We start from the raw sequence: 12,400 nt of genomic DNA, 5'->3' as shown, positions 1-12,400 counted from the left end.
ATGATGAAAATAATGATTTAAAATCAGAAAACTTAGGTTAAAAGCATCCATTCCCATATCAAAGTTAACGTTGTTCCTTGGACCTTGTGTTCACTCTCATCTCAATATTGGTTAAATCACGACCCTAACCACAAAGCATAAATATCGGATATGGGTTGCATAAATACGATAATAAATTAAATATAAATAAAAAATCGCCATAGTTTTTATTTATTTCTAAAACCAGCCATGTTAACCAATTTTGTTTATGGCCAAAAAAAATAATCTTCATACACAGATAATTATAATTTTAAATTCTTGTATCTGTTTTATTCAAAATTAAAAATTTTAATATATAAATATTAAACAACTGAACACTTTCTAATTAGTTATCACCAATATCTATTTTATTTTATTAGTTAAATTATAATAATTTAAAATAGAATCTAAATTCATTTCCATGCAAAATTAATACTAAATAATACTAAGAAATTAATGCAAAATTGAAAATATATACTCCACATCATGGCCAGTATAATCGAATTTGAAATCCCACATAGTCTCCGTGTTCTTAAATTGAAATTGAAATTACATAACCACCTGAAATTACTTGTATAAATAAATAATTACTTCCATTCGATACATGTGCCATGATTTGTGATGATAGGGAGGAATTAGAATTAGAAACTCATACATGGAATACAAGGTGACTTACGTGTATGGACGTGTCACGAATTTTGTTTCTGTAAAAAAAATAGAAAAATAATGCACTACTTAACATTTTAGAGCCATGTTTTCAATCACAGCAAGTGAGCTAGTTAATGGGCATACAAATAAGCCAACATGCCATGATATCCCTTACAAATAGCACCCTATATATACAAAGTCTATAAAAGAATCACAAGGGATTGAATCTCTCAATTCTCATATAGTTACTTCTACTCAGACTGTCAGACATAACAATAGACAATGGATAACGTGATGGACCTACCTCTCACAAGTATAGATTCAAACTGCCTCACTAGACTCATATGCGTCTCCGTTATTCGAGTATTCAATGATGCTCAATATACAATCAAAACCCTCAACTTTATTCTAATGGACAGGGAGGTATGGCTTTGCTTATTTATGTTTGCATTCATACTTTTATAATCTTGTAATACTTATGATGTCTATATTTCATAGTTAACAAAAATCCAGGCAGTAGTCACTGAGAAAGATATGCTAAACAAATTCCGGATGATTGTTAGAGAGGGAGAATGCTACTACTTCAAGGGATTCAATGCAATTAGCAGTTACTGCTACAATCATTTTATGCCTTGTGATCACCCTTATGTTATCATATTTCACAGATTTACCCAAGTCATCCTATATGAAGGAAGTGATATCCCACAGAACGTATATGATGCCTTGCCTCTTTATAAGATAGTCAAAGAAGAACCATCTAATAATATCTAAAGAGGTAACTGTAAAATTTTCATCAATTTATTTTGTTTGTAACCAACAATATCTTATGGACTATAAGATAGTTAGCAATTGATGCAAAATGTAGATGTTGTCAGGTTGATTAACGACTGTGGACGATTTAAGCTTTATGAGAGGGGAAATACGTTCAAGACAGCTTTGAAGATAAATCTCTTAGATCTCAGGTAGGAAATCCCAGCCTACTTTACCTTGTTTATCATGCTATCATATTTAAATAAATTGCATTATTTATATCTCATCTTGAAATGGATTTCTTTTCATTTTTATGTAAGAAATTAATGAAGAATTTGCCTAAAGCATATCATATATAGCAAATATTTCATATTTTAAGACCATTCATCTGAATCCAAGGGTCAGCACAAACCTAAAAACCAACAAGTATAAGACTCCTTCAACATCATTCAGAGTTTAAGCACTACATATCCCTTCTAAAGACCTTCCCAAAATTAAGTACACATTCAAGTAGCTACAAGCATGATAGAGTTTCCACAAATCAACCAAAAAGGTGTGCTGCAGAAGTAGTTTATTATATAAAACCTCAAGTAAAATAACAATTGACTACATAAAATAAATAATGGTAGTATCATTACTCAAATTAAGCACATACATTTTCCACAAGCTCCAATGCTAGATCCTTGGCTGGTTCATCTAGATAATACATTGAACCAATCAAATTGCTATGAACACTTTCCAGGACAATCTGAACCTCCATATGACCACATAGAATTCAGAAAATTGGCAGAAGTTCACAAAGAAATGTAATCTTATAGAAGCAGGCTACTCACAATTCAGAAAAATGGTCCTTCGTGATCTTCAACAGAAGGTGAAATAGATAGATATTTAGCAGGAGGTGCATTAACTATATCAGTAGTCACTAAATCCATTTGGCTAGAAATGTATTAACAGGGACTTATGCATCGCAGGATTTGATGTGAAAATTAGGTATCTCTATAGCATTTTTCTAACTAAAGCTACAAATGCAAATATAATTAGCATTGATAAGGTGTAGGACAATTAAAACCAAATAGTTGTTATCATTTTACATTATGTTCCTTTGTTGAATTGTGCTCAAAACCTTATAAATTGTACCTACAAATTAGGTGAAAGAAAGAAAATATGCTATGCATTAGCAACATGTTTAAGTGGCCTATCCTTGTATAGAGAGAAAGTCAAACCTGGCCATTTGCTCCAATAAATTCAGTATCCATAGCATTGCGAGTGGTGTCTCTAATGGGGCTGCCTATTGTTCATACCTCACCAATTAGTGCATTCAAAATACTACTTTTGTATAATTGATATCGCAGGAACATAATTTTCTTCATCAAGATTCTTTGATTCCAATAGCACTGATGATAAATAATCAATTAAAAATAACCCTTTAAATGGATGTATAGTGCCTAATTTTGGGCATAATAAACTTAATCTATCTTGCATCTAAACATATGCCTAAACTATTGACATCATGTTTTGCTCACCAGCTCCACCTATCACTAATTTTTTTTCAATGTTAATAATATAACAACAATAAAGATATACTCACCTTGATGCACCCTTCCTCTTTCAATTTATAATTCCTAGAAACCTTTAGTTCAAATCCATTAAGGCTAGCTTAGGAGGCATGGGAGGGATCTAGGTAATGGTATGGGGTCAAATTTTCTATATGTAAAAAGAAATTTGGACCTCTTTAGATGAAATATCTCTATTAAATTGAATAGCCTAAATATTAATATCTATATATATAATTTTGTATTTTTATCTTCAAAAAAATTATGACATAAGGTAAAAATAATTGCTCACAATAATGTTTAAAGAGTGATACATAAATATTAAAAAAAAGGATAAAGAATAGTGTTATCTAAACAAATCAAATTTACTACAGTACCAACAATGACAATGTGTTCTAAGAATCTAGTTTGTTTGTATTAGTACCTCTCTATCATTTGTTGGTATTGTTCAGTATGCTAAGAAGTAGTTGATGGAAGGGAAATAAAGAGAGAGTTTGAGCTCTCTGACCTTTGAATGTATCTCATAATTTATATATGCCTACATAAATAGCTATGTATCTTTGTGACCTTGAAAATATATTAAACAATTCACAACTTGATTCTGTGTATTTGAACTCTTGTTTAAACCATTTTAGTAAGATGAATGGGTACGCTAAACTGAGAGTAAAAAGGTGCCTTTTTGTTTTGCCAAAGAAGAAATTAAAGCTGCTTGATCTCCAAGCATTTGCACTTTTTTCTCTATAAATAAAAATACTGATTCGAATAAAAGCAAGTCAAAATCGCAATGGGGCCAAACAGGGCATCAAAGGTCCTCAAAATATGTTGATATGTTTTCAGTTTGCAAGGGGTTCTTAAAATCCCAGAAAGTTTAAAGTTTCCACCAAAGTTCTATTATAATCCTACAAAGATAACCCCCTAAGATATTCTATCCAACTTTTGTTCTCAAAAGCTTTATATTTCTTTTAATTCCGCTTGCATTAATCTTTAAAAATGCAATTCTGGAAAAATGGAATTTGTTTTCAAGGGGTTATGTTGATATTCAAGTCCTCTTTATAGATGACTAAAATGAAATTAGCCTAAAAAATTTACCTTAAGATAGATGTTTATTGCTGGGTAGAGATCATCATACTGTAACCTTGCAATATCTTGCAGAGCTTTAGCAAGGGCCACAAATTTTGATACTGGCAAATTATCATCCCTTGCAACCACCTGAAGATATGATTCAATGAGCTTCTCAACACGTATAATTGATCTTAAGAAGTGGTTGTTATCTGCAGGATTAGGAGACATTCTTTTCTAGAGCTTCAAGTAACTTCCCAACACTGCTAAAACCAACTCCATTCATGATACTGAAGCATAAAGCAAGTCACCCATAGTTCCTTCATCAAATTACAGGCTTGCTCATCTAATCAATTCTGTCTACGTGACATGAGAGACCCCAAAATGGTTCAAAATCTGGAGGATTCTAAGCAAGAAATCAACTGAAACTGACCCTTTATCTGTAGAAATCATGGTCACAATAGTTTCAAGAAAATACCATGCCCATGTTCTTGAACTCCAAAGATTGAATACCTCAAACGAGCCCCTACCACCATGAGTACACGCCTCTATAAACCGCCATCAATATCATCCCTTCCTCAACTGAATATGAAATGCGTGAACTTGAGAATCTATCGCTGGCCTCAAAAGAACTAGGGGGTAACTTCTCCAAACCGTCTTCACACAATTGCTTCAAATGAAACCAAAACTCCCCATACTTGAGCCTACGAATGCATGAAACTGCCAACGATCATAGACATGAAGCCCTCTCACTGGAGCGATCAACGTGGCACACTCAGAAACATGGCACTAATATTTGTTTTAGAAATTTTCTTTTTTTATGAAATATTAATTTTAATTTAAAATATTTATTAAATATAAATTAAAACATGAAATATTAATTTGAAATTCGAAAGCCTAACTATCCCCAAAAAATTCCACCCAAAAACATAACAACGCGAGCACATACTTCTATTCAATTATTTTTTTCCTTTGATTTTATAAATATATTTGTAAATTCATACTTTTTAATCCATAAATTTTAATTTTAGTTTTATGAAATATTAATTTTAATTTAATATTTAAAATATTATTAAATATAATTTAAAATAATATTAATTTGAACCCAAAGAGTAACTAATTGTCACTTTTTAATGAAATATTAGTTTTAATTCAAATTTTAAAATATTAATTAAATTGATTTAAAACATAAAATATTAATTTGAAATTAGAAAACTGCCCATAACACAGAAATACGAGACAATGTGGATAATTTTTTACTTTAACAGCTATCATGTATTACCTCTGGTCCTAATTATAAGAGCTAGTTGACTAATTTGAAAAAATTAAGGAAAGAAGTTAAGTTAGTTATTTATAATAAATATGTGTTGTCTTTCCTAAAATATCCTTACTAATTAAGTGTATTGGCTATAACTATCAAGCAACAAAAAATCGGACCAGGCATTATACCGGTCGAGACAGTGGGTCAAGGGTTATTGGTCGAACCGAGGTCAAACCATGATCAGACCAGTCATATTAAAATAATATAATTTAATTCACAATATTAAAATAAAACAAAATTTATAAATAATAATCACTAAAAAAAAATATAAGAAGCTACAAAAGTAGTTTAAATGTTTAATAGTACCAAGCAAACATATTTTTAAGGGGAAATTTCACTGTAGGACCGCAGAAGACAAATAATTTCAAAAAGCCCCCAAAACTTTCTGAAACCTCACTGCAGGACCAAGGGACCAATCTGATATTAATTTTTAGAGTGAGATTACAATAATACCCCTCCCTTTTTATTTTATTAAAAAATAAATATTTACCGGAGTTACTGTTCCGGCCACCGGAGGTCGGAGGTCCGGCCACCGGCGCTCAGGTGGCCGCTGTCGGGGTCCGGTCACCGGTGGCCGGAACAGTAACTCCGGTGGTGGCCGGAGTTTTTTTGTTTAAAACAAAGTGGCCAAGGGAGGGTTTGAACCCAAGACCCCTTGGCACACCAAAAGACTTGTAACCACCAAGCCAAGCAACCCATTCAATCATAAAATGCAAATAAAACTATATATAACAAAATAAACGCAACAGTCCAAATGTAAGTGAACAAGTGAAATTAGACGATTTACAAGTGGAATTCAGAAATTTGCAACAAAAATTAGGCAATTTACAAATAACATAATAGAAGTCATAACCCCAAATGCAAGTGTTTAAGTGCAAATGAGCAAGTGAAATTTGAAGATTTACAATAAAATTTTATGGATTTACAACCCAAATTTGGCAAACACAAGAGAATTCACAACCCAAAATGTAAGTGTTTGAGTGTAAGTGAACAAGTGAAATTAGACGATTTACAAGTGTCATTCAGCAATTTACAACAAAAATTAGACAATTTACAAATAACATAATAGAAGTCATAACCCCAAATACAAGTGTTTAAGTGCAAATGAGCAAGTGAAATTTAAAGATTTACAATAAAATTTTATGGATTTACAACCCAAATTTGGCAAACACAAGAGAATTCACAACCTAAAATGTAAGTGTTTGAGTGTAAGTGAACAAGTGAAATTAGACGATTTACAAGTGTGATTCAGCAATTTACAACAAAAATTAGACAATTTACAAATAACATAATAGAAGTCATAACCCCAAATGCAAGTATTTAAGTGCAAATGAGCAAGTGAAATTTAAAGATTTATAATAAAATTTTATGGATTTACAACCCAAATTTGGCTAACACAAGAGAATTCACAACCCAAAATGTAAGTGTTTGAGTGTAAGTGAACAAGTGAAATTAGACGATTTACAAGTGGAATTCAACAATTTACAACAAAAATTAGGCAATTTACAAATAACATAATAGAAGTCATAACCCAAATGCAAGTGTTTAAGTGCAAATGAGCAAGTGAAATTGTCGAATTTCACTTGCAAATCTATAAACTTTTGTTGTAAATCTTCAAATTTTATTTGCTCATTTACACTTAAACACTTGTATTTGGGATTGTGAGTTCCATTATGTTATTTGTAAATTGCCTAATTTTTGTTGTAAATTGCTGAATTCCACTTGTAAATCGTCTAATTTCACTTGTTCACTTACACTCAAACACTTACATTTTGGGTTGTGAATTCTCTTGTGTTTACCAAATTTGGGTTGTAAATCCATAAACTTTTATTGTAAATTTTACTTGCTCATTTACACTTAAATACTTTCATTTTGGGTTATGACTTCTATTATGTTATTTGTAAATTGCCTAATTTTTGTTGCAAATTTCTGAATTCCACTTGTAAATCGTCTAATTTCACTTGTTCACTTACATTTGGACTGTTGCGTTTACTTTGTTATATATAGTTTTATTTGCATTTTATGATTGAATGGGTTGCTTGGCTTGGTGGTTACAAGTCTTTTGGTGTGCCAAGGGGTCCTGGGTTCAAACCCTCCCTTGGTCACTTTGTTTTAAACAAAAAAACTCCGGCCACCGGAGGTCCCGCCGGAGTTACTGTTCCGGCCACCGGTGACCGGACCCCGACGGCGGCCACCTGAGCGCCGGTGGCCGGACTTCCAACCTCCGGTGGCCGGAACAGTAACTCCGGTAAATATTTATTTTTTAATAAAATAAAAAGGGAGGGGTATTATTGTAATATTACTCTAAAAATTAATATCAGATTGGTCCCTTAGTCCTGCAGTGAGGTTTCAGAAAGTTTTGGGGGCTCTTTGATATTAATTGTCTTCTGCGGTCCTACAGTGAAATTTTCCCTATTTTTAATCCTCCACATTAATTCAAACTATCCTTCCTGTAGGTTCTAAAATAGCTTTCAGATTTTCTTCCATATTAAAACTTCCAGACTTTCAATTCCGTTAGCACTCAACCTCCTACACATGCATACATTCTCCCATAGCCTTATAATCTCCTTATACAAACGTTAATCTATGCCAACATATCCTCTAATCATTTAAAATTCCTATCCATTGGTTGGTAACCTCAAGCACATTTCAACATTAAATTTAAATCAACTCCTCTACCTTTCATAATCTGGAAATTATTCCCAACTTTAAAACATCAATTCAAGCCTATCCTTTAAACTTAAAATCGTATATGACTTAAAAATTTAAATTATCTAAGACCCTCCTCTCAATTCATCAACTCCAAGCTTCTCCGATCCCTTCAAGAATGTAGATCTAATCAATTAATTTAATCGTTAAACTTAATATAATATATTAGTTCAGTTCTTCCCTCTTATCTCCATGAATTCGAGTCCCATGAACCAAACATATATATTCAAATATATATCTACGCATATATAAAACCCGAACGCTCCAAATGCTCATATACAACAAATATAGAAATTTTCTAGATTCAAAATACATTTTTAGAACCAGCCTCGCTAATCACAGAAGGCAAAATAAGCACCATTCAAGCTTATATATTTATTTAAGTATATCCTATTTCTAAAACCAACCAACCCAACACCAATGCAACAAAAAGCCAAAATTACAGTTCCCAACTTCGGTTACTCTTGGGTAGCATCAGTATACCGCACTAAGAAAAATAAACAACATGCAATCCAATAAGTTCACTCCATAAACACAACCCCTAATCATCCGAAACCAGCGACTTATTCCCCTGTTCAGCCAGCAACAAAACAGAGCAAAGAATTTGAAACTCAAACTTGCAGAAACTTCAACCTCTGTTCAGCCAACCCAAAACAGAAGTATCTAACATCATGCAATGACTGTGATTTTGGAGCTCAGACTTGTGGCGACTTGTGATGACTTGCGATGATTGCCATTTTGGAGCTCAGACCCTCAGACTTGTGAGCTCAAACAGTTCAGGTAGACCGAAGATCAGACTTACGATGACTGCGATTTTGGAGCTCTACTGAACAAGGAGCTTTGCTGGAGACTGTCGTGCCGTCAGTGACGCTAGGAAGCAGGTATTTTGGAGAAGGCGATTTTGGTTTTTAGGAGGGAGGCGAGCTGCTGTGCGAGCCAGAGGAACGAGGAATCAGACTCGGGGGAGGGAAATAGGGGGAATTCGACGGGAAAGGAAATTAGGAAAGGAAGAAGGAATTTTTTTTCTAATTAAAATGACGTCGTTTTGGGGTTTTGGCAGATAAAAAAAGGGAGCTGGGTAACCCAATCAACCGGGATTACCCAGTTCAGCTGGTTTTTTACCGGTTTGATTGGCCCTCGGTCTAGCTACTGAATCGGACCTGACTGCAGACTAGTTCACTGGTTTTCCGGTCAAACCGACTAGTCCGGTTTGGTTTTTTTTCCTTGATAACTATTATTGTTAGAAAGACTATATTGGAAAAAATACATAAATATGAGAGATAAAGTGATTGGGGTATTATATTTAGAATCAAAATAAAAGTCAAATAAGGTTTTATATTAAGGACTGGAGGTAGTATTTACTAAACAAAAAATATTACTTCACTTAGTTGTAATTAAAAAAACTGCCCATGTTCACCGTTAAAATGGATAATTTTTTAATTTAACAGCTATCATATATTCAAAAGACTGTCCACCTTCAAAATTACTTAAAATCAAGAAATTAAAAATAAATTTGTAACATGATATCTGAATTTTTTGAATATAAAAATTTATTCTGTTTATTTTTGAAGAAAGCCCATCACGTGGCATGATATAAGCATGATTTGGTCAAAAAACTGTTCACGTTCACCTCTAAAAGTATAATGTTTTAATCTAGGGTTAATTAATCCACAAGTCCTTATAGTTTCAACAAATTTTGAATCAGGTCTCTATAGTTTTTTTTCTTTTTATCAGGTCCTTATACTTTTATCTTTTTTTAATTAGGTCCTTATATTTATTTTTCTTTTAATTAAGTCCTTATAATTTCACTAAATTTTTAATCAGGTCCATGTAGTTTTAATTTTTATTTATTAATTAAATATAAACTTAATTAAATAGATTAATACTGAAATATAAAATATTAATAATTAAATTAAATTAATAATTATGTAATAAAAAAGTAATAGAATTAATTAATTCAGGAATATTTTTTAGAACAATTAATTTTTTTGCTGAAAAAATTAAAATCATTATAATAATTCAATATCTTTAGAATATTATTGTTTATAAACTAATATTAAATAATATATACTATTTTATGTTTATATAATAGTACTATTAGAATTTATAAAATAAAGAATAAAAAATTTAGGGACTTAATTAAAAATAATGTGAACTTATAAGGACTTGATAAAAAGAAAAATAAATACAAGGACCAAATTAAAAGCAGGTGAAAGTATAAGGACCTGATAAAAAGAAAAAAAACTATAAGGACCTGATTCAAAATTAGTTGAAACTATAAGGAGCTGTGGATTAATTATCCCTTTAATCTATCAGCTAGTATATATTTAGAAAACTGCCCATATTCAAAATTACTTGTAATCAGAAATTAAAAATAAATTTGAAACATGGGATCTTAATTTTTTTGTTGTCATACATACACAGTTCTATAAATTGAATTCAGTTTTTGAAATTATTTATAATGAAACTGTCTACCCACGTTCTATAGTGCATGATCTTAAACGTGGGGCAACCAAGATATACGGTAATCAAATAATTATTAAATGATTTATCAAATAGTAAAAGAGATGATTGTTTATTTCAAAACAATTAAAAATTGATGCATTTATCTCCCTCTTCATTCTGCCACTTGTCGCACTTCTAGATGGCTTTGCAGAGACCCCTCCCTTATAATAGTGTTCCCCACAATGTGCACTCTAGTTTTTCCTTCCTATCAAAATGAAAGAAACAAAAAGAAAAAATTTCCCTCTAAACCTAAGTTTTTAATCACCGACTTGGTCAAATTGAGAGAAATAGACTTAGAATAAGAGCATACCCTTCATCCAATAACTCTACATCAAGGCTGAACTATGTGTGTCCATTGACATTGCATTCTTCTTTTTCTCCTACTCTAGTTAGTAACCCCATGACATCTACAAGAGAAAATATAGAGTTAGCTCACCATAAATAATTTTAACATAATAATCACATATCCAACACTTATATAATAGCCTACCAATTAGATATCGATCATCGAACTCATCAAATAATATTTCAAAGAATGAACGGAATGCAAAACCAAAGTTGTTTATTTTGCCATCATCCGCACATGGTCGAACAGAAGTACAAAAAATAAAGTTTGCTCAATAGGGATGATCAGTGGTTCAGTACGAGCCTATGTTGGGAGAAACATAAAAATATGACACCACATACGTTTTTCCCTCTTCAAAATTCTTGCGATATCATGGAAAGAAGGCAGTCTTAACTGTAGCATGGATGTTGTCACCCTGTAAGAAAATAACTCTTAGAACACAAGAAGTAACATGCCTAAAAACTAATCAGTAAAACACTTACATCCTCATCCCTGAGAATCATTTCCACGAACAATATCTCTTCACGAGAGTAGTGTCCGAGCATAGTCCATAATCGAACCACATGAACTTTGATTCTCCAGTTTTGTTTGTATGGGTTAATAGCACAAGCTGAATCCAATGCAGAAGCAACGTGAACACTTGGAGAAAACGGATGGTGCAGTAACAACAGGAGTAATTTACTAACGGGAATAAATCTATAGGCTCCTACTCTTTATATAGGAAAAAATTCATCTATGGTTATAATAAGAAAATGACCGTTACGGGCAATGCATGTGTGTTATGTAGCAACAGTTGATACCCATAGTACATAGCGGTTACAGAGAAGAGAATATGTCATAATTGTGCGCATAGTGGGCAGCGGATTTTCATATAGCGGGCCGCAAAACAAAAATATAACTAAGCTAAAGAATGCCTAATAAATCGAGTGATATTTTTTTAACATATACAAGCATACCTCTCTTACATATCCTGGGTTAATATATATATATATATATATAGAAAGTTTTAAGTATAAAACACTATTACCTATAAGGATTTTTTATTGTCATATATATGTAAGGGAATAAATTAATATCTTAATAACCTGTTTTATTTTTGTCATTTAAAAATGATATGAACTCTTAACCCCTTAATCAGTGATTAACTTGGAGAGTGGCTATTACCTATCATGAAAAAACTGTCCATGGCCTTTCACAATGAAAACATGGGTAACCGTTAGAAGCACTCACACTAAAGCGGGACCATCGGAGACACGATTACAAGCTCCCCCCCCCCACCACCTTCAAGGCCATTATAATATGTATTGATTGAAATTCGTGGCATATATATCAGACATAAAAATATCAACGGCCTCTGAAACATCAATCAGGGATCCACGTGAAGTACAATCTAAACAATATTGAAACAAAATAATGAAAAAATATTTGAATTTTGAAATTCTTCATATGGGATAAATAATAGGATAATAATCAACATTTTATTTTTTTGCA

The sequence above is a fragment of the Neltuma alba genome, unplaced genomic scaffold (assembly GCF_004799145.2).
Source record: "Neltuma alba isolate B1F8T4 unplaced genomic scaffold, ASM479914v2 tig00010776_pilon, whole genome shotgun sequence".
Taxonomy (NCBI): domain Eukaryota; kingdom Viridiplantae; phylum Streptophyta; class Magnoliopsida; order Fabales; family Fabaceae; genus Neltuma; species Neltuma alba.
Note: the sequence above shows the minus strand (reverse complement) of the source record.